Raw genomic sequence first — 20,524 nt, forward strand, 5'->3', positions numbered from 1 at the left:
CTGTCAATACAGGGTATAGAAGCTCTGTAATTTAAGGTAGCTGTAAGCTCCAGAGAGGATTGCGGTGAGGTTGCTAGATTCTTAAGAATGGGGTTTCAGTCTTCTTTTTCTACTTAGACATTGTACATGGTGATCGCTCAATTAAATACATGGTGAGCGAATGCCCCAGTTACTGTGTTCCTGGCTCTTTCCTAGCTCTTGTATGATGGTGTTCCTGAAGATAGCTAGAGGCTTCAAAGGAAGGTTTAGGTGACTTCATGGATGGTATTCTAACAAGTTAGAAAAGGCAGATAGGGATATCTGGGACATGTCCCTAAACTCTTCAATTTAACATCAGGGCAGCAGGTGATGCTCCCTGCTGCATGTCCCTTGATGCCTTGACCCCATCAGAAATGAGACTCTTTTCCTGAGATACAGAGCTTGGTCCTAAGTCTGGGTTAGTCTTTGGTTCATACACTCCCCCCTGCTTGTCTACCTTTAGCCATCATTCCAAACTTTACTTTTCTTCAATGTCAGGTTCAATTATGCTTCAGAAAGTATACATTCTTCTAGACTGCCTGGTTCTTTTTGTTTGTTTGATTTTTTTTGGAGACATATTAAACAAAATATGAGATTTCTGTTTAGGATAACTTATTCTACAGGTGGAATGGAGGGTGACAATAAGAGATAAGAAGTCAGTTCTGTTATAATGCTTGTTTTGAGAATACAAATTTGTTCCAACATGATTGAAATATTAGAGCATGATTTGAGCACCATGTGAGTTGAGTGTTTGCTTGTGCACAATTTTGTCTACTACAAACACTAAGTGAATGCAGAAACTGCATGTTGCTGAATGGTGACATGGAAGAAGGCACAGAAAGTACACACACACTTACCAGCTCCCTCAGTGCAGCCTGTGCTATGAGCCACATCCCTCCTCATTGGGCTCTTCAACCTTCTGATGTGAGATAATCCTTCTCTACCACTTCACAATAACTCACATCTGCAACTCTTCCAATACCCATGTACCCTGGCAAACTTCAGGTCTTTCTCAAGGTAAAGACCCATATTTATTGTTGTATTTATGCTTTTCTTAACCATGTTAGATGTGTCAAACTGGACTATCATTTTGATTTGTTTCTTAGCTTCTGTTTTTGTGTCACTGATAAAGGTTTTGAATGTTGTGCTCCCAACTCCATTTTCGCCATGAGTCTTATAATTTTTATTGCACAAAATTGCATAGCATGATGAATTTCAGGCACACATAGGTCCTGTTAGAGCATAACTGACTGTACCATTTTGCAATCCAAGTTTTGGGATACTTAGTCAAAATTGCTTGCAGGGAGAAGATGGGGTACAGCTTTTACCCCACTTATTATCTGAAGAACCCACACAGCATAATAACTAGGAAAGACCTTTATCAAGAGGGAGTAAAAAGGGGAAGCTTTGGGGAAAATAATTATGCATCTTTACATGGAGTGACTAAGAAATTACTCTTTGTTACATGTCCACTCTTGTCTTCATGGGCCTTTTCCCTTGATTCCACATGGCAGGGAAAAGAGAGATGACGCTTCCTCAGTTTTGTAGGCCTGCCACAAGTTCGTCTATGGAACATTCCTATACTGAGTTACTGATCACTTGTCTTAGTTTATATGCTCAAGACGTATATTTCATAAGTAACAAAATTACGGAACAATAACTGGTGCTTAGAAATGTACTCTGACAGCAAGAAGACAATGAACAATATCTTTAGTTTTGAAATAACACCTAAAACTCATCTTTTGCCTTAAATAATAATAATAAATGTGAGTTTGGGAGCAGGCTTTGTTTTATACATCAAAAGAAATTGGTTTTCTTTACAGGATAATGGAGAATTCTGAGAGTAAGATGATGGGGTTTATTCAGAGGCTGAGGGAGTCTTTCTTCCACTTCTATACTTCTGCTACTCTTGGATCCTCCTTCTTCTATCTTGAGCATCTCTCATTTGGGCAGTCTGGGCCTTGTCTTCACAGACTGGTCAAAATCCCTGTGATTAAAACAGAAATGGTACCAATCCTTTTAAGGAGTTTGCGATTTATAGATGACTCTCAGAAAACTAAAGAGCCTTCAAGGTTCAAATTTCTAATGGTAGAATTCCGGACATTGTAGTGTTTTTGAGCTTTATTTGAGTGTTAAAATTTTATTTAAATTATAGTTATTAAAGGGACTTCCCTGGTGGTGCAGTGGTTAAGAATCGCCTGCCAGTGCAGGGACACGGGTTCGATCCCTGGTCCAGGAAGATCCCACATGCCGCAGAGCAACTAAGCCCATGCACCACAACTACTGAGCCTGTGCTCTAGAGCCTGTGAGCCACAACTACTGAGCCCGCGTGCTGCAACTACTGAAGACCACATGCCTAGAGCCCATGCTCTGCAACAAGAGAAGCCACTGCAATGAGAAGCTCACGCACTGCACCAAAGAGTAGCTCCCGCTCACCACAGCTAGAGAAGGCCTGTGCGCAAAAACAAAGACCCGACACAGCCAAAAATAAATAAATAAATTTACAACAAATTATAGTTATTAGAGAAAGATTAATATATGTTTTTAAAAAACTGAAACACATACAAAATGGGCGAATGGTGTTCATAGATTAAAAGGACAAGTGAGGGCTTCCCTGGTGGCGCAGTGGTTGACAGTCCGCCTGTCGATGCAGGGGACACGGGTTCGTGCCCCGGTCCGGGAAGATCCCACATGCTGCGGAGCGGCTAGGCCCGTGAGCCGTGGCCGCTGAACCTGTGCATCCGGAGCCTGTGCTCCGCAACAGGAGAGGCCACAACAGTGAGAGGCCCGCGTACTGCAAAAAAAAAAAAAAAGGACAAGTGAAAACCATCAAGTCCACGCTTTTTGAACTCTGCTGAGGGATTTTCTTGGTGGGGCTGGGTGCAAATTAGTAGAAAGGCAAATAGCCAGGTTTCAACTTAGATCTGCATGCATTTTACGTAGGATTTCTTTTAAGAAAGAGTTAAGCTGCTTAAAAGATGTTTGCAAACCAGAGGCTTAGCCTCCTGTTTGCGTGGCTCCTGGCTCAGTGCTTTCTCCATTAATTGTCCTTTGGAAAAGAAGTTCTTTTTGAATTAGAGAACTGAGCTACTTAGCTTCCAGGTGACACAGAGCTGGGCTTACTCTTGATGAGTCAGAGAATGAGAAAAGGAACTAAGTTTATTGATTGCTTATGAGAGGCAACACACTGGGCTGCCAATACTTTCCATTTTATTGTTTCAATAAAACGAGAAAGCACCTGTAATCATCCCCATTTTGTAGCTGAGAAAACGGAGGCCCAAAGGTTAAGTCCCACATCCCACGTCACAGGACTTGGCAATTACAAAGCTTTCATGGAGTCCAGGCCATTTGTATGATAAAATAATTTCTTCACCCTTCACACTATGTTGAGTAGGGAAAAGTTCAGGACAAGAGAGATAAAGCATGTTACAGTGTCTGCTGCCAGCAAGCTGATGTGAGGCAGAGTGTGAGACCAATCAGTACTAATTAGACATTTGGGGAGGGAGGGTCCCTATTTGAAAGTTCACTTGGCTTTTCCAGCCTCAGGTAACAGCTTATCCCACTGCAGCATTAATGCCTCTTGTTTTCACCCCAACCCACCCCCCAAAACATGATGGCATCTCTATGTATATGTGTTATTTTCTTTCCCTGTGCAATACTGACCTGCATTATAACTGAGTCTGACTTGGCTCATGCTTTTCCAACCAAAATCCTTGAGGCTTTCCCTAGTTCTCTACTCTTGGACAACAAGTCCCAGGAGAGATGGAGAAAGCAGATATTAACCCCTAAGAAGAGGAGCTGGATTCTGCTTCATGGTCTCTGCAGTTATGACCACTGTCTTCCTGTCTCTCTTGCTTTCTACATCTGTCCACTGTGCCTATAACACCAGCTTCGGCCTCTATTGCTAAAGCTTCAACTTCAGGGTTATAAACAAAAATCTCTTTTCATTTATAGGTAGAATATTTTGCTGTGTTTGTTGTTGCTATTTTAGTATAATTTTAACAAAATGGCCAAGAAGAAAATGGACAAGCGACTAAAATTTACAACTCTATGTTCATACAGAGATGGCCTATCTTAGAGAGTGGTGCCCTGAACCCTTTAGTGGAAGAGGGGTGGTGGCATCACATGTGAACTGTTCCCATCTCCTTGTTTATCTTAGAGGAGGAACACTCCTATGACTCATTTGTGGAAGCTTGAGACTTATGATGGGTTTTGTTTGGGTCTGAGATGTTCGAAGTGAAGACAGGTGGTGTAATAGGGAAGAACAAATGTGACTCCATATTATATCTGTTTCTTTTACTTTAACCTTTGTATCCTATTGCCTTTGCTTGGAGTTAAGAATGTTGCCTATAGCCTGAAATATACAGGATAGCCCAATCTCAAGGCTCTGACCTTTAAGAGTATAACACTTTCCCATTCATATAGAGCTAAAAAGTTGCAAAACAGAGAATAACATTTGTCTTGTTGGAGGTTTACAGGAACGTCATGACCTGACCTATGTGGACAGCTGTAAGAACAAAGGATTCCCACACTAATAAGTTTGCCACAACTAGATACGCCCCTCCCTCACCTTGCCTTTAAAAATGCTTTGCTGAAAACCTTTGGAATTTTGGGGAGCACAAGCCACCTGTTCTCCTTGCTTGGCCCTGCAATAAACCTTTCTCTGCTCCAAACTCCGACATTTTGGTTTGTTTGGTCTCACTGTGCGCTGGGCACACAACTTGTGTTCGGTAACCATGAGAGTAAAGAGGAAATTACTATAGGATAATGGGTCTAAAATGTAGGGGTTAGTTTCCCTCTTTCTATCCATAGCACAAAGATTCCTTTTATTACAGAGCCCTCCCTCCTGGCCAGGGAGTGGAGGAAGCCTTTTGTATGAGATTCTTCACTGATTAGCATTTCTGGTAATTAGGTCCATAAAACATGTCCATGTTCTCTACCTGGTAAGGATAACTTCTCTTTTATCTTACCACACTTTTATAGTTTCATTTTGTGTTAGTTGTTTGGAGATGGTATCTTTCCTTTCCACCAATTTGGTAAGGAAATTGTTTTCCTGTGGCTTATCTAAATTGGATGTGCAGCTACCAGGCCATGGAGAGCCCACACATAGACGTAAGTGATACATTACATGCTGAGATGTTGAGGGTGACAGAATACATATAGGGACTTTCAACAGTGCTCACCTGGCAAGTGCTATTTATTGCAAACTGATAAGAATCTACAAGATGCAAATGGAGTCTGTCCAGAAAGAAATATCAAAACCTCCCCCCAATTTACCACTTTTGATAAAGGTGCTTATGATTTCTTCTGGATCATGGGTGGCGCTGTTTACAGCAGGTAGCTAACCTATGAGAGGACTGAAAAGAAGTAGTCATATTGAAGGAAGTGTAGCTCATGAAACTTTCAAGCAACATCAGTGTCATCACATTTCCTGCTCCCAGGGTATGGCAAGAGAATCATGAGGCCAATTAAATATCCTGATTCCCAGGCCAGACTGCACCAGAGTCCACTGTTCCTTACTAAGAGAGGGACCCTGGAGCAGTAACACCAAGGATCATTGTACAGAAAAGGACCTCAGGGCCATCAGTCCCCCAGTGTGAAGGAGTTTCCTTGCCCACAAGTCATCTATTCACTCAGCTAACTTTTATGCGTACCTATTTTTTACCATGTAGACAGGAAGAGAAGAGCTCTGGAGGTCTCATTACACATGCAAGCATCAATGCATACATGTTTTAGGAACTTGGACAACTGCCAGATGTGTGAAAAAAAAAACAACCTGGAAAATAGTAAACCTGGGATTAGATCTTTTGGGGGCCATGGGTGAAAAGATCCACAGTGCTGGCATGTCTTCCACCCCACAGATGATGATCATGGCGTGCAGGACAGTGAGGGTCTCCCCTAGTTTCTCTTTGCCTCATCTTACTGGGCTCTAAGTTCTGTGCGCCTCCAGGTGAGAAGAGGGGCTTCTAGAAAGAGCCGAGATGCATGGGACATTGTCCCACTTGCCAAGATCATTGTCCCACTTGCCAAGATGAGGCTTATTCTGGAGATTAGCCAATCTTAAAGGGAAAGGGAAGGGCTTCCCTGGTGGCGCAGTGGTTAAGAATCCATCTGCCAATGAAGAGGACACGGGTTCGAGCCCTGGTCCAGGAAGATCCCACATATCACGGAGCAACTAAGCCCGTGTGCCACAACTACTGAGCCTGCACTCTAGAGCCCGCGCACCACAACTACTGAAGCCCACGTGCTAGAACTACTGAAGCCTGCGTGCCTAGAGCCTGTGCTCTGCAACGAGAGGCCACCACAATAAGCCCGCACACTGCAACTAAAGAAAGCTCACGTGCTGCAACGAAGACCCAACACAGCCAAAAATAATAAATAAAGAAAATAAATAAATTTATTTAAGAAAAAGGGGAAAGGGGAAAAGAGAGATGGAGAGGGCAGGGAGCATGTGAGCACAATTAGTGAAATTCATATTGGCAATTCTGTGGGGATCCCCAGGGACTACGTGGGCAGGAATCTCTAGGTTCCCAGGCAAAACCCTCTGGCTGTCTGGCACATCTGGTGGCAGCCTTGTCACATTGCATCAGCTTTAGGGGCCTGGAGAGTTTTCCACCGAAGACATCTGGCTGACAGAAACACAGTTGAGATGGTGGGCCCCGAGGTGGCCCCTGGCAGTCATGTGAGATGTGCCTGAAGTGTCCCCGTGCTTCATGTGACTGGGCTCCAGACAGCTTCACTTTTTCTTCACTATTACAAGATGCTAAGAGTCTGTAAAGCACTAGATGAGGCTCTGCAGAGAGAGACATTCAAAATTCCCCTTTCTAGCTCCAATAGTGGTTCTAGCAAACACTATGGGTGTGGGCTTTTTGATGAGATTGTTGAATCTACCAACAGTAGGCCAAAACATGAGTTGCATAAGCACCAAGAATTTCTAGGACCCTGCAGTCTGCTGGTTCCCTGTCACAACCTTGGGCCTCCTTGGGGTCATCTGAGAACAACTGGGACCCACTCTCAGTCCTCCACATGCCTCCCTCTGCCATTGCTGCTCTGCCTCTCCCACCCCACGTTGGACTGAACAGCTGCCAAAGGCAAAAGAGGACATCCCCCTTGCTATGTCCAGGAGGTGGAGGAAGCATCCTCAGTGTTCACAGATTCCCTCCTGATCTGGAAGTTGTTACTCCTGGAGCCTCTAAGTGCAAGGAGAGAGTGAGGACACTGCTGACATTTCACTTTTGTGGGTCCTTCTGGAACTCTCTACCACCTTCCCCCAGCTACTTCCCCTGTGCTGAGTAGCTGGGCTGCCTGTTCTTATCCCTCTCCACCCATGACTCTGTCCCTATGCTCAAGGTTTGCTCTTGATATGGAGAGGGAAGCTTTTGGAGTTTGGAAAGCCATTTTGTCCTTCCTTTGAGGACTACCACTTCACTCCTGATTCAAAAACCCCAATTTGAAAACTCAGCATTGGGCAAGGACACCTTTATTTTAGGCTGGATCCTTCCTCCCCTGATTAAATATGGTGGGAAATGACAAGGCAATGATATTCACAGGGGATGGAAGACATTTCAGTTTACTGTCTCAGTATATTAGTACTGAAATTAAGTTTATGAAATACCCACATTATAATTGGTTACCTCTCAGACTCCTGAGAGGATCTATAGGTTCCTCTGAATGCTGGGGCATCTGGCTCTCCCAAAAAGCTGGATGCAGTGTTTCTCAGGCTGGGGTAATGTGCAACATGTTTTGACTTGCTTCTAACAACAGAATACAACAAAGAGCCTGGGATGTCACTTCAGTGACTTAGGTTACAAAAGTTTGTGACTTCATGTTGCTATCAAACTCCCGCTATTGCTTTTTTGGTTTGCTTACTTTGTTGAAGCAAGAGTCCGTATCAGAGAGGTCCACATGACAAGGAAATGAGAGGTGGCCTCCAGCCACCTGCCAGCTAGGAACTGAGGTCCTTGGTACCAAGTCCAAGCTAGTATTTTTTGCTGTACAACAGGCCAATAAATCGAGGTGCTGGGACAAGGAATAGTGACTTTATTGGGAAAGCTATCAGACCAAGAAGGTGGCTGACTAGTGTACCAGAGAACCATCTTACTTGAGTTGGAATTCAGGCTTCTTTTATATCAAAAAGTGGAGAAGGTGTAGCTGGTTGTTGCGGATTTCTTGGCTTTGGAATCATTTGTTCTTGCAGTTGTCCAAATAGGTTGTTCACAATGTTCCTATAAACATCCAATAAGACAATTTCTGTTCTACAACTTTTTATCATATTATACCTTTACAGGTCAAGCCTGGGAGGCAGAGTCTTGAGAATGGGCTATTATGTATATTTCAGGTTATAGGCAACATTCTTTTACAAAGGAGCAGAGCCAGCATGACTAAGTACAGGCAACAGAGCACAAAGTTTAGAGCTGAAGGAAGAGATCTAACACGGAGTCAGGTTTATTCTTCTCTGTTGCATCCTCTGTCCAATAGCCCAATGAAAAATTGAGTCTTGCCAACAACTATATGATCTTGAAAGTGGATCCTTCCCCTGTTGAGCCTTTTAAATTATTATTATTATTATTACAGTTAGGCTTTCCTGTACTCCTCTGTGTGGTATACTTAAGCTTTTCTGGACTTCTATCATTTTCTCCAAGTAAGTGGGGACTCAAAAGGGATGCTGGCACCTCTGTCCATATTGTAGTGTTTTCTAATCCCACATCAGGGGCTGGAAAATTGATCTTGATATTTCCTTCCCCGTAAATGTTTCAGGTTTATGTGGACCAAGAGCAGCATGCACAAGGATGTTGCAGAGCCTCCATGACATATTAAAGAGTGACACTGCTAGCATACCACTGGTAGGGAGATGCTTAATGTGTTACCCAGAAAATGTCTTGGTATCCATATTTCTATTCAAAAGGACCTTCTGCTTTCAGTTTAGAAATCTTTGGGGGAAGTTCTCACCACCTAAGATTGACAGAATGCGTACAATGCATAGAAGAAAGTAGGAAACATAACACTCATATGTAGAAAGAGAGATATCTTTAGAATATAAAATGTCGGGAACATCACAGGAACTTAATTCATATTTGTCAAATTAATGAATAATAATTAAAGGAGCTATGTGAAACAAACCATCCTTAACAACATATTCAATCAAAGATCTGGAAATCAAAATTTAAACAGTTACATAAGAAGAAATAGAGAATTACCAAAAGCAGTATGCCATAGACTAACATAAGATAGTAATTGTGTGGGGCTAGGATCAGAAGAATCTGTATTTTAGGAAAAGAGGAATCTTAGCCTGGTAACTATCTATCTTGGGTTACCCATGACTGTCCTGGTATATAAATATACCTGTTGTTCTGACATAATCATTTATAGCATCCTATTTTATTCTTAAAGTGTCCTGGTTTCAATGATAAATTATATAGTCATTCTACTCTTAGCAAATATTCCTAGAGACTATTTATTATGGAGCCTTTAGGGAACTATTTGTAATGAATATCAAAATCCCCACTTAGAATAGCACTGTAGAAATAGAACACAAGTCATGTAAATAATTTTAAATGTCCTATTAGCCACATTAAAAAAAGAGATAGGGGACACTGATTTTCATAATATATTATATTTAACCCAATATACCCCAAATATTGTCATTTCAACATGTAGTCAACATATAATTATTAACGAGACATTTTACGTCCATTTTTTTTCACACTAAGGCTTTGAAATTCAGTGTGCTTTTACCCTTGCAGTTTATCTCGATTTGGACCAGCCACCTGTGCTCAGTAGCCACATATGGTTAATAACTACTGCATTGAACAGCACAGGTATGGAATATATAGTTTGTTGAATATAGTTCTATTATGTTATCTGTATAATGAAATACATGTAACTCCTATTCCATTCTTGAGTCATCTGTTGTCATTATAAAATTAAGTTAAAGAATCTCTCACCATTAGGACTCTTTCTTCATCTTTGGATCTGTTTCATTCTACTTTGATTTAATTTTCAATCAGGTTCTTTCTTCCCACAGGTAATATGACCACTAAGCATTCTAGACTTATTTTTCACCAAATTGAAAGTGACTTACTCTTTCTCAATAGTTACAGCAAGTGTCCAGGGATTGAGTCTGATTTGACCAAGCTGGGTCACATGCCCATCCCTGATGTGGTCACTGGCCCAGGGTGAAAAATTCTGACGGTTACACACCTATCCCTGGAGCTCTGAGGACATGGGGGTTAAATTCCATCCAAACTTGATGAACTGTGAATGAGGAAGGGCTTTCCCAGTAGAATCTAGGTGCTATTACTAAAAGGGAAATGATAATCCAGGGGCAGCCTTGAGTAGTTCTGTAAGAGAAGACACCTTCCCTCAACTGCCAGAAGCTTATTAAAGGCCACCAATGAAATCTCCTCTCCATACATCTCCGGCAATCATTCTCAGTTATTCATATGGTAAGTGAAATGATATCTAAAAGATCCAGTGTCAGCCTCCGTTGGGAAGATTGCGATGAATGTGTTCATTTGGCTCCCAAACCAGGGCTTCAGCCTCTCTGGGGCTAAAAGGAAAAACATCCATTTTATCCAGATTTCTTTGGGATTTCTCTTACATTCAGTGTAGACATGAATGTCCCAGAAAGGGCCAAGCCATGTATAGCTAGTTAAGGACCCATATCTTTAGGAATGCATCCTAGAAGCATGCCTAGAGCCTAAAGGGCACATTGACCCCACTAGCAACAACATTTTGATGGGCTTTAGGGGTTATGACAAGTGGACCCTGACCATGCTTTGGGGGTGCTGGAGGGCAAAAGCCTGCAGTTCAGAGCAGGTGGGGGATGCCAGAGCATCATGGTAGTGCAGTGGCTAGGAAGAACTGTAAGAGGGAAAGGATGAGCCTGGGCTAAGGAAGAAATCAGCAGAGGGGTCACATGGTCCCTACATGCTGTATCTAACAAAGCCTTGGGAACTCCACTGCTAGGGTGTTACCCAAAGCCTCAGGCAGTGAATGCTGCTCTGTGAGTGGTAGTCCTGAAGAGCCAGGTCCCCCCAAGCCCACTGTCAGCAAGAAATCACTACGCCATCTGCTGGGACCAGTGCCTGGACAAAACTCTCCCCTTCATGGAGGTCAGTAGAGTTCCGAGCTTTGTAGGCATCCTTCTGGAGCATGCCCCACTGACGGTGTTGTTTTGTGACATGTATACTCGTAATTGCCACATCCATGCAAAACTCCCTGATAAGTGAGTAGAGTGGACAGAACATGTGGCTGGGAAGCAGAAAGTCCAGGACTGAATCCTGGCCCTGCTTCCTATTAGCTGTGTGACTCTGAGCAAGTCCCTAAAACATTCTGTACCTCAGTTGCTTCATCTGAGAAATGGACAGTTATAATGCCTGTCTTACATCACCATTCTTGGATTAGTTCATTTATTCATTTGTAACACTAAATATTCATAAAAGGTCTGCTTTGTGCGTAGCACTGACTTAGGTATTGTTTATAACACAAAAATAGTTCCTGCCCTAATGGAGAGGATCAAATAAGATACTTGATTTAAAATTACCCCTTAAACTTTAAAGTATAATAAACATGTAAATGGTGATGATGATCATGTTATATTAATAATGCAACTTACTTTCTCATGCAGCTGCCTCTCTCCCAGCCCCTCCTCATAAGCATGTTGAATATACATCAGCAATTTCCTTCTCTTGGAGCAGAGATTTCATTTTCTCTGTCAGTCTAGGCAAGCAGTGCTTATATTTATAATTGCCCCTACACAGGCTCTGGGGGCACCCCAGGGCCAGGCATGCCAAAGTCGTTAAGATGTAGCCTCCTCTGCTCTCTGTCACCATGCAATCATTGACCTACAGAGCCACACAGGCAAATGTGTCATTGATGTGTAATTAATGAAGAGGGAGTCAGGGGCCCAGCGTTGACACCCACAAATCAAGGCCTTGTCAGGCATGGGGGCGTCGATGGGACTTTTGTTCTTTTAGCAATATTTACTGTTACAAAATGCTGCACAGTCGAGTTGGGAAGGGGGTGCCTTTGTGGCATTGGTGATGTGCCTGTTTTCAGGAGCCACAGGGATAGGCATCCTCTAGATTCTCTGATGAATTCAAGACGTCATAGGCTGAAGTGGATGAGGGAGCGGGAGGGAACATTCTTCTGTTTAAAATGTATGTTTAGATTCCCTCTGATTGTGGGCTGCCCTTGGTTTCTACAAGCCCAGGGGCTTTGAAGGACTTCTGTTCATCCCAACTTATTGAGCATTCCCTATGCGTAGGTGATAAAACAGGACATGACCCATGAGTTCAGGTTTTTTGCATTTAGTTGATGAGGAACAGGGGCCCTTGCAGGCCAATCGGAGATGGAAGGAATCTTAGAGCCTGTATTGCCTGACACTCTGGACAGGAATCCTTTCTATGTACTTCTAAGTGCTTACCCATATTTTCCTGACTATGGTTAGACTGACAGAGCAATGGGTCACAGCACCTAATCCCAACTCCTCACTTTTTGGGAGAAGACAGAGGGGGCAAAGATCAAATGAAGAGGAAAAATGACATCCTTCCTCTTCTCTAAAGGCTCAAGGAGAACCCAAAGCATGATGATAATTGGGAAATCCAAAGCAGACCTATACTGAATCCAGGCTTTAATACTTGGACCACATATGTTGGGTTGTTTAGTTCTGGGACATTGACAGTCCCCTCCCAAAGCCAAGTCTCAGTCCTTGTCATCCCTTAGAACTGATCTGTATCTAAAATTTTATGCACAGCTTTCCCCATCTCTGAGCAAACATTTCTGTCTCTCCAGCCCTCTTGCTTCTTTTCTCTTATCACACATACTCTACAACCTTATCTCTACTCCTTCCTCTGTCCCTTTTTCTGTCTTTGCTGGGTCATAGTGTATCACTTTGGTCACTCTCTTGCCAAGAACATACCAATTATCTTACTCCATGGTCCTTATGCTGCAACTTTCCTACACATTCCCGAACACTTTTGATCAATTTGACCATCTGCTTCTCTGCTCCAACTTCCAGATGGCTGGATGCTGTAGGTAGGGGAAAAGCACATGACTGTACAGGTGTGGTTTCCAACTTTAGCTAGATTCTCAGTGCTGCTCTGCAATCTTCCTACATGGTCCCAGTTGGTATCGTCATCTGTTCCTCAAAACACTTATGCAACTCCAGCCACTCCTCAAATTTATTCTGCAAAGATGGCTTTGTTTCCTATTATCACAGCGAAAAGTTAAGGCCCTTAGACATGAACTCTCCCCATCTTTCTTCTCCTAATGCTACAGATTTATTGATTTAACTCATGTTACAAGATATCTTTCCAAATCAGTTTCTGAGACAAGGATTCTTGTGTGTAGTTTATTTGGGAGATGACCCCAGCAAACTTCAGTAGGAAATGGAACGCATACAAGGAAAGGAAGGCAGCCAGTGGGGGTTGTGTTATAGAGTGAGTTTCCTGTGTAAGTAACTGGGGCTTAATCCTGCTGGCAATTCTGAGAGTCAGCAGAGAACACGTGTGAGAGTTGCCCTACCCACCCCCCTACCAAGGGATGAAGGATATTTACACACCATCTCCCGTTTAATTTGTGACCAAAGTCTGCTGCAGGAGCCACTATGTTACTGACCAGAGTTCTTGGCTCCCTTAATCTATAAAAATTGATCAGAGGCCAGACAAGAAATTCAGGCAAGGCTTTATTGGGGCCCCTGCTGCAGCAAATGGGAGCAAGAACAAGCAACAGTTTCCCTTGCTTGCCTGCTCACTCCCTGAGCAGGGGTTGGGGGGGGTTAGGGGGGGAGCTGGTTCCTTATATGGGATGAAGGTAGTGGTGGGTCCAGGGGTCAGGCCGGAGGGGTGGCTTAGGTAGTTTGCCCACCGCTTTGGTGCTGTTGTGTGTAGGGGGCATGTACCCTGTTTTTGCTCCTGGCTTTTCAGAAATGGCAGTTGGGTTTTTGGTCTCTTTGTATTTTGTTGTCCTTAATTTGCCCCAACTGTGCATGCACACAGTTATTTTTAGTCCCTCATAGTTTCTTTCTATTTTGTTGCTTGAGGAGATGTTTGTCCAGGTCAAACACTGCAGCAAAGGGTCCCAGGTCCCAGCCTTTCTCAATTATTCTCCAGAATTCTTGGCCTGGTGCAGTCACATTCTCTTGGAAGGGTAAGACCTTGTTCCAGCTGGTAAAACTTGTGAAACTTTTGGGTGGGACCTACCTGGCTCTTACATATTCTGCATTCTCTTTCCAATAAACTATTTATCTAGAAATGCTAGGCTTTTTCCATGAGATGACAGTTATTTAGTATTTAAGTCAAGATTTTTAGAATAACAAAAATATTGCCTTGCATCAAGCACCTGGCTCCTGCATCTGAAAATCGTGGTTTTCAAGAGATATTTTGTGTGTGTGTGCATGTGTGTGTGTGTTTGCACATACTATAGGTTTACAAAAGACTACCTACAGCCTTTTCTTGTTGCATATTATCTTCTCTGAGGTAATGAGTCACATACTTTCGCTCTATATTTAATATTGGAGGAAGCCAAATGATGATGATGGTGATAATAAAATCATCCCTGAGAAAAAATAAATTGGGATATATTTAAAAATATTATCTTCTACTCTTATCTGACAGTGTCTCCCCTGTTTGGCTGATGATGTGACAGACCATAATGCTGATGCTGGCAAAGATGCATGCTGGACTCCAAGTTCTGAAGCTGATGCCCACCAGAGTCCTAACTGATGCCCAGAATTCATGTCTGTCTAAATTCTTGGCTGCTGAGCCTGTTGGCCCTAAAGCTGCTCTAGTTCCGAGTTCTCCATGTCTCTCAAGACTTTAGCAGAACCATGCTTTACTTTTGTTCCTATCATATGTTTCCAGCTTTCTGCACTAAGAATTAGGCATAAACTCTTGGGGTCTATACCTGCCTCTGAACCTTACCCCTTTGGTTTCCTTAACATTTCTAAAATATATCTCGTCATCCCCATATCCAGTGGAGGTCCTGGCCCATGGTATGTGTTCACCTATTGTTTACCAACTAAACTGAGTCTCATTAGTTTTCCTCCAGCTCTCCCACTTGTTCTACAGCCTGCTTGAGAATAATTTCTCCAAAAGGCTAAATAAATAATATGTAAACCTTCCCATAGATTAAAGAACCAACTCCTGAGCAGCACGCCCAAGACTGTAACAGGGAACAAATCTGACTCTGTATTGGATCTGTTTCTTTTACTTTAACCTTTGTATTCTATTGCTTTTGCTACAAGTTAATCACTAAAGGGATGTTGCTATAGCATAAAGAATACATAATGGCCCATCTCCAGGAACCCTGCCTCCCATGCCTGAGTGTTAAGTTAAAATACCTTTGTTTAGCTCACAGGAAACATCCTGTGAATGGCTGCAGGAAAGAAGAAATTAACACATCCCCTCCAGAGTCTGGTGGAACAAGGAAATATTTGCAACAACTTATCATCTTTTTTACTTTACCTGCTCACCTACCCACTTTGTTCTATAAAGAAAATTAACATTTAAACCCAGGCAAGATGGTTCTTTGGGACACTAGTCCACCATCTTCTTTGTCTGCTGGTTTTCCGAATAAAGTCACTATTCCTTGCCCCAGCAACTCATCTCTCGATTTATTGGCCTGTTGTGCAGTGAGCAGTATGAGTTCTGGGAGCAGTTGGAGTTGGTAACAAACCTCCCATGGTTGACTTTTGTCTTTCACTTCACCCTCACCTCTTGCTGTAACCTCCTTTTTGCCTGTTGTCTGAACACATCGATGCACTTGGACATCTGAACACATGTGAGCACTGTGACCTCATTGTGCCCTTCTTCCCTTTGGTCCTTCTGTTCTGCATACCCTTTCCCCTGCCATGTGCCGGGGGACTCCAAATGTTTTAAAAACTCAGCTCAGTCACCTCTTCTCTGGAGCTCATATATGCTCCCAGCAGAGATGCTCATTGACTTCTATTGGGACCGCATATATAAAAGGTAGATGAGGAGAGTGTCTACCACAACAGTGGCTGTGGGGTTTTAATGGTATAAAATGATATAAAGCATGGAAATCTTCCTGGTGCAGAATCAATACTTAATGCATGTTAACTGTGTTAGTTCTTTAGACACCTTTACTATGAAGATCATCGCAATCTGTGGTGTCATTTATGTGCACATTTCCCAGTGCCCATGGGATGGAGCTGTGTCTTATTCATCTTGTGTCTCCAATATTTAGTATTATGTTAAATAAATGGATGAAGGAAACCCATCTCTGCGACACTTGTCTGACACTTACCTGGAGTTTTATAGGCCAAAAAAATACCCCTTCATTATTTCACTTCATTCTTAAATTTTTTTCATGAACAGCCAATTTTTTAGGACAGTGAAACTATTCTGTATGATACCATAAGGACAGATTTATGACATTAAACATTTGTCAAAACCCATAACTGTGCAACACAAAGTGAATCTTAATGTAAACTGTTATTATTAGTTAATAACAATGTATCAATATTGATTCATCAATTGTCACAAATGTTCCACATGAATGAAAGATGTTAATCATAGGAGAAACTGAGAGCATGGAAGAGGGAGGGGTATATGGCAGTTCTCTGTACTTTCCGTTCAATTTTTTTGTAAACCTAAAATTGCTCTAGAAAATAGAGTTTAAAAAAGTTAAAAAAGTTAGTTAAAAACGTAGGTTCCTGAAGCTGTGAGGAATAGTGGGTGGTATTACCTGAAAATTAGAGACGTGGTATAGTTGGCCCAATGACACACAATTAAAACAGAAACAAGATTTACATTTTCTTACGCTGCACTTTCTGTAGTTAGTACAGGATGAACATAGAATCTCCACTTAACTTTTTGTGAGGGATAAGACAACCTCATCCTTGACATTTTCCTTCCAGCACTTTGGAAAGTAAATCTTAGGTGGAGTAGAGTTTATTAGGGACTGGATGAGAATACCCTTCACAAGACTAATTTAGAGTCTTTATGACTCAGTAGAGGCTGTCAGTCCTAAGTTATTTGACATTTAATTCCTGCTGATATAAATTTTATATGACAAATAGTTTCATTTAATTGTGTCACCTCTGGCTTATATACACCATAAAAGGTTTCCGTTTTAACAGCCAGCAACAAAAGAGTATCGGCTGAGAGGAATAATGTTGAGAAAACTTGCAAGAGCACGGATGGCTTTCTGGGGGAGAAGATCTCTGGAGGGAGGTGAGGTGGCTTTGGGCCCAAGTACACCTGCACCTGCGCTTGTGCTGAGTGCCTGGACTGGCAAGGGCACTACTTCCTCTTGGGACCTTGATTGATACTCTTTTCTTCTAGCAATGAGTCCACATGTCTGCCCCTCCTCTGGCTTATCCTTTCCACTGATGGGTTTTATGCAAAAAGAACTTGCTTCATAACATGCTCTGGCATGCACTAATAACAATTTCATAATAATTTCACGAAGAGTCTCTAATTTTGTATCTTTGTTTCTTTAAGTAAAACCACTGTATTTAGGGATAGTGGCATGACTGAATCCCATTAAATATTTGGAAAGTACTGACTTGTATTTATGTATCAACAAACTATTTACTGAGCAACTAGTATATGCCAGGCTGTATCATAGACACTATGGAGAATGAGTGGTCTCTGTCCCCAAAAGGTTTTCAGTCTACTGGGAAGAGCTGACATACCTATATAATGAGACAACAATAAAAGGCATATGTGTGCAGCACTTTATAATTTATTAAGGACTTTCATGTGTCTATTACAACAACACTCTTGGGGGGAGAAGAGTGTATTGTATTTCTCCCATTTTACTGGTGACAACTCTGAAGTCCATGGTGTGACATGGAGCCTGATTGCTGATAGGAGATTAGTAATAACGGTTGCGCCTCAGAATGACATTTGTCCTCAGGGTAGGAAGTAGCCTACGAATGCGGTGGCTATAACTGTGAATAGTAGTATTATTCCAATATTTCATGTTTCTTGGAAGGCGTGGGAACCATAGTATAGGCCATGTCCTACATGGGCGTAAAGGCAGATGAAGACTATAGAAGCTCTGTTTGCATGTAAGTATCGAATAATTCAGCCATAATTAACGTCTCAGCAGATATGTGTGACAGATGAGAAGGTGGTTGTCATGTCTGGTGTGTAGTGTATTGCTAGGAATAGGCCTGTTAGGATTTGTATGATTAGGCAGTGGCCAAGTATGGAGCCATCATGAAGAGATGTTTGATGGGGTGGGGAGATCAATAAATGTGTAATTGAGGGTTTTTGTTAGTGGGTGTGTTTTTCGAATGTTGGTCATTGATGTTCTTGTAGTTGAATAACAATGATGATTTTTCATGTCATTGGTCATGGTTGAAGTCCATGTAAGAATAATGATGATATACATTGTTTTTATTATAAGCATTATTTTTGTAATTAGTCTTGTGGGGGTTTCTTCAAAGCCTTCGCCTATTTATGAGGGTTTAGGGTTGATTGTGGGTGGCGGTGTTGGGTGTGGGATTGTCTTTAGCTTTGGTGGTTCCTTTTTAGGTTTAATAGTATTTTTGATTTATTTGGGGGGAATGTTGGTTGTGTTTGCTTACATGACAGCTATGGCTACTGAGCAATATCCTGAGGTTTGGGTTTCTAATAAAGTTGTGTTAGGAGCGTTTCTTTTAGGTTTAGTGGCAGAGTTTTTAGTAGTGTTATATGTTTTAGAGAGTGAGAAGGTGGATATTGTGTTTGAGTTTAATGGGTTGGGGGATTGGATTATTTATGATACAGGAGATTTTTGGTGTTTTTAGTGAGGAAGCTATGGGAATTGCTGCTTTATATAGTTATGGTACTTGATTGGTTATTGTTACAGGTTGGTCATTGTTTATTGGTGTTGTAGTTATTATGGAGATTACTCGGGGTAACTAAATAAGAGTATACCAAGTATACCAAGAGTATATTTGGTATACCAAGAGTATACCAAATAAGGAAAGATAAAAAGTAAAGTTTGATAAGGCCCTGTTGGTTTGAGGTTACTATGGAAGCCTTTAGTTGAATAAAGGCTGTAGTTTTTGGTAAGATGATTTCTATTCAGGTTAGGTCTAGTAAGGAGGTTGCTAGTTTTTGGCTTATTAATAGGTTTAGGTGAGGGGGTAGCCGATGTATAATTGTGGGGAAATATCCTAATAGAGTGGAGAATTTAGTGGAGTTTGATGGGTATACGTATTTTAAGTTTTGTGAGTAGATGTTAATTTCGAATGCGAGAATAAAGCCTAAGGTTGTTATTGTGAGAGCTGTTAGTTTTAGGTGCAAGGGTATGGTTATTAAAGGAGTGGTTATTGGAGGAATATCGTTGGACAGAATACATCTGGCAAAGATACTTCCGATTAATAGGCATTTGATAGGGTTAATTAATAGGGGATTATCTTCATTAATGTTTGTGAAGGGAGGGAAGTGAGGTTGTCCTAGTAGTGTAAAGAAGATAATGCAAGTGCTATAAATAGCTGTGAGGGAGGTAGCGGTTAGAGTTAATAATAGGGCTCAGACGTTGGTATAAGACGAAGTGGTGGCTTCGATGATGAGGTTTTTAGAGTAGAATCCGGTGAGGAATGGTATTCCTGTTAGTGCGAGGCAGCCAATAATAAGGGCAGTTGTGAAGGGAAGGGTTTTGTATAGTCCTCCTATTTTTCGAATGTCTTGTTCATTGTTTAGGTTATGAATGATAGAGCTGGAGCATAAGAATAATATGGCCTTGAAGAAGGCGTGTGTGCAAATGTGTAGAAATGCCAGGTAAGGCTGGTTGAGACCAATTGTTACTATTATTAGGCCCAGTTGGCTGGAGGTGGAGAAAGCAATAATGTTTTTGATATCGTTTTGGGTGAGGGCACAAATGGCTGTGAATAAGGTGGTGAGGACACCTAGAGAAAGAGTTATTGTTTGAATGAGTTTATTATTTTCTATTAGAGGGTGGAAGCGGATGAGTAGGAAAATACCTGCTACAACTATTGTGCTTGAGTGGAGTAGGGCTGAGACTGGGGTGGGGCCTTCTATTGCTGAAGGGAGTCAGGGGTGAAGTCCAAATTGGGCTGATTTTCCAGCTGCAGCTAGTACGAGTCCTACAAGAGGAAGATTTGAGGAGTTTTGGTTGAGTGTGAAGATTTGTTGTAAATCTCATGCGTTTAGGTTAAATAAAGATCATGCTATTGACATGAGGAATCCGATATCTCCGATGTGATTGTATAAGATTGCTTGAAGGGCAGCTGTATTTGCGTCTGTCCGTCCAAATCATCAGCTGATGAGTAAGAAGGATATAATGCCTACTCCTTCTCATCCAGTGAAGAGTTGAAAGAAATTATTAGCTGTAACGAGGATAAGTATAGTGATAAGGAAGATGAGTAGGTATTTGAAGAATTGGTTGATGTGGGGGTCAGAGTGCATATATCATATTGAGAACTCTATGATAGATCATGTGATGAACAGTGCCACGGGTATAAATATGAGTGAAAAGTAGTCTATTTTGAAGCTAAGTGTTAGTTTAAGGGTTTGGATGGTAA

General features: G+C 41.9%; 1 long non-coding RNA gene across 2 annotated transcripts in view; it reads left to right on the top strand.

The window, feature by feature from the left end:
• The window catches only part of LOC141276382 (uncharacterized), an 84,931-nt gene extending 76,070 nt beyond the window's left edge, over nucleotides 1-8,861 (top strand). For both annotated transcript variants that reach the window (XR_012325874.1, XR_012325875.1), the window contains exon 6: nucleotides 8,776-8,861. This is a non-coding gene — a long non-coding RNA (uncharacterized lncRNA). The remainder of the gene's footprint in view (nucleotides 1-8,775) is intronic.
• Nucleotides 8,862-20,524: the final 11,663 nt, after the last annotated feature.

This window comes from Tursiops truncatus, chromosome 14, assembly GCF_011762595.2.
Source record: "Tursiops truncatus isolate mTurTru1 chromosome 14, mTurTru1.mat.Y, whole genome shotgun sequence".
Classification (NCBI taxonomy): Eukaryota; Metazoa; Chordata; class Mammalia; order Artiodactyla; family Delphinidae; genus Tursiops; species Tursiops truncatus.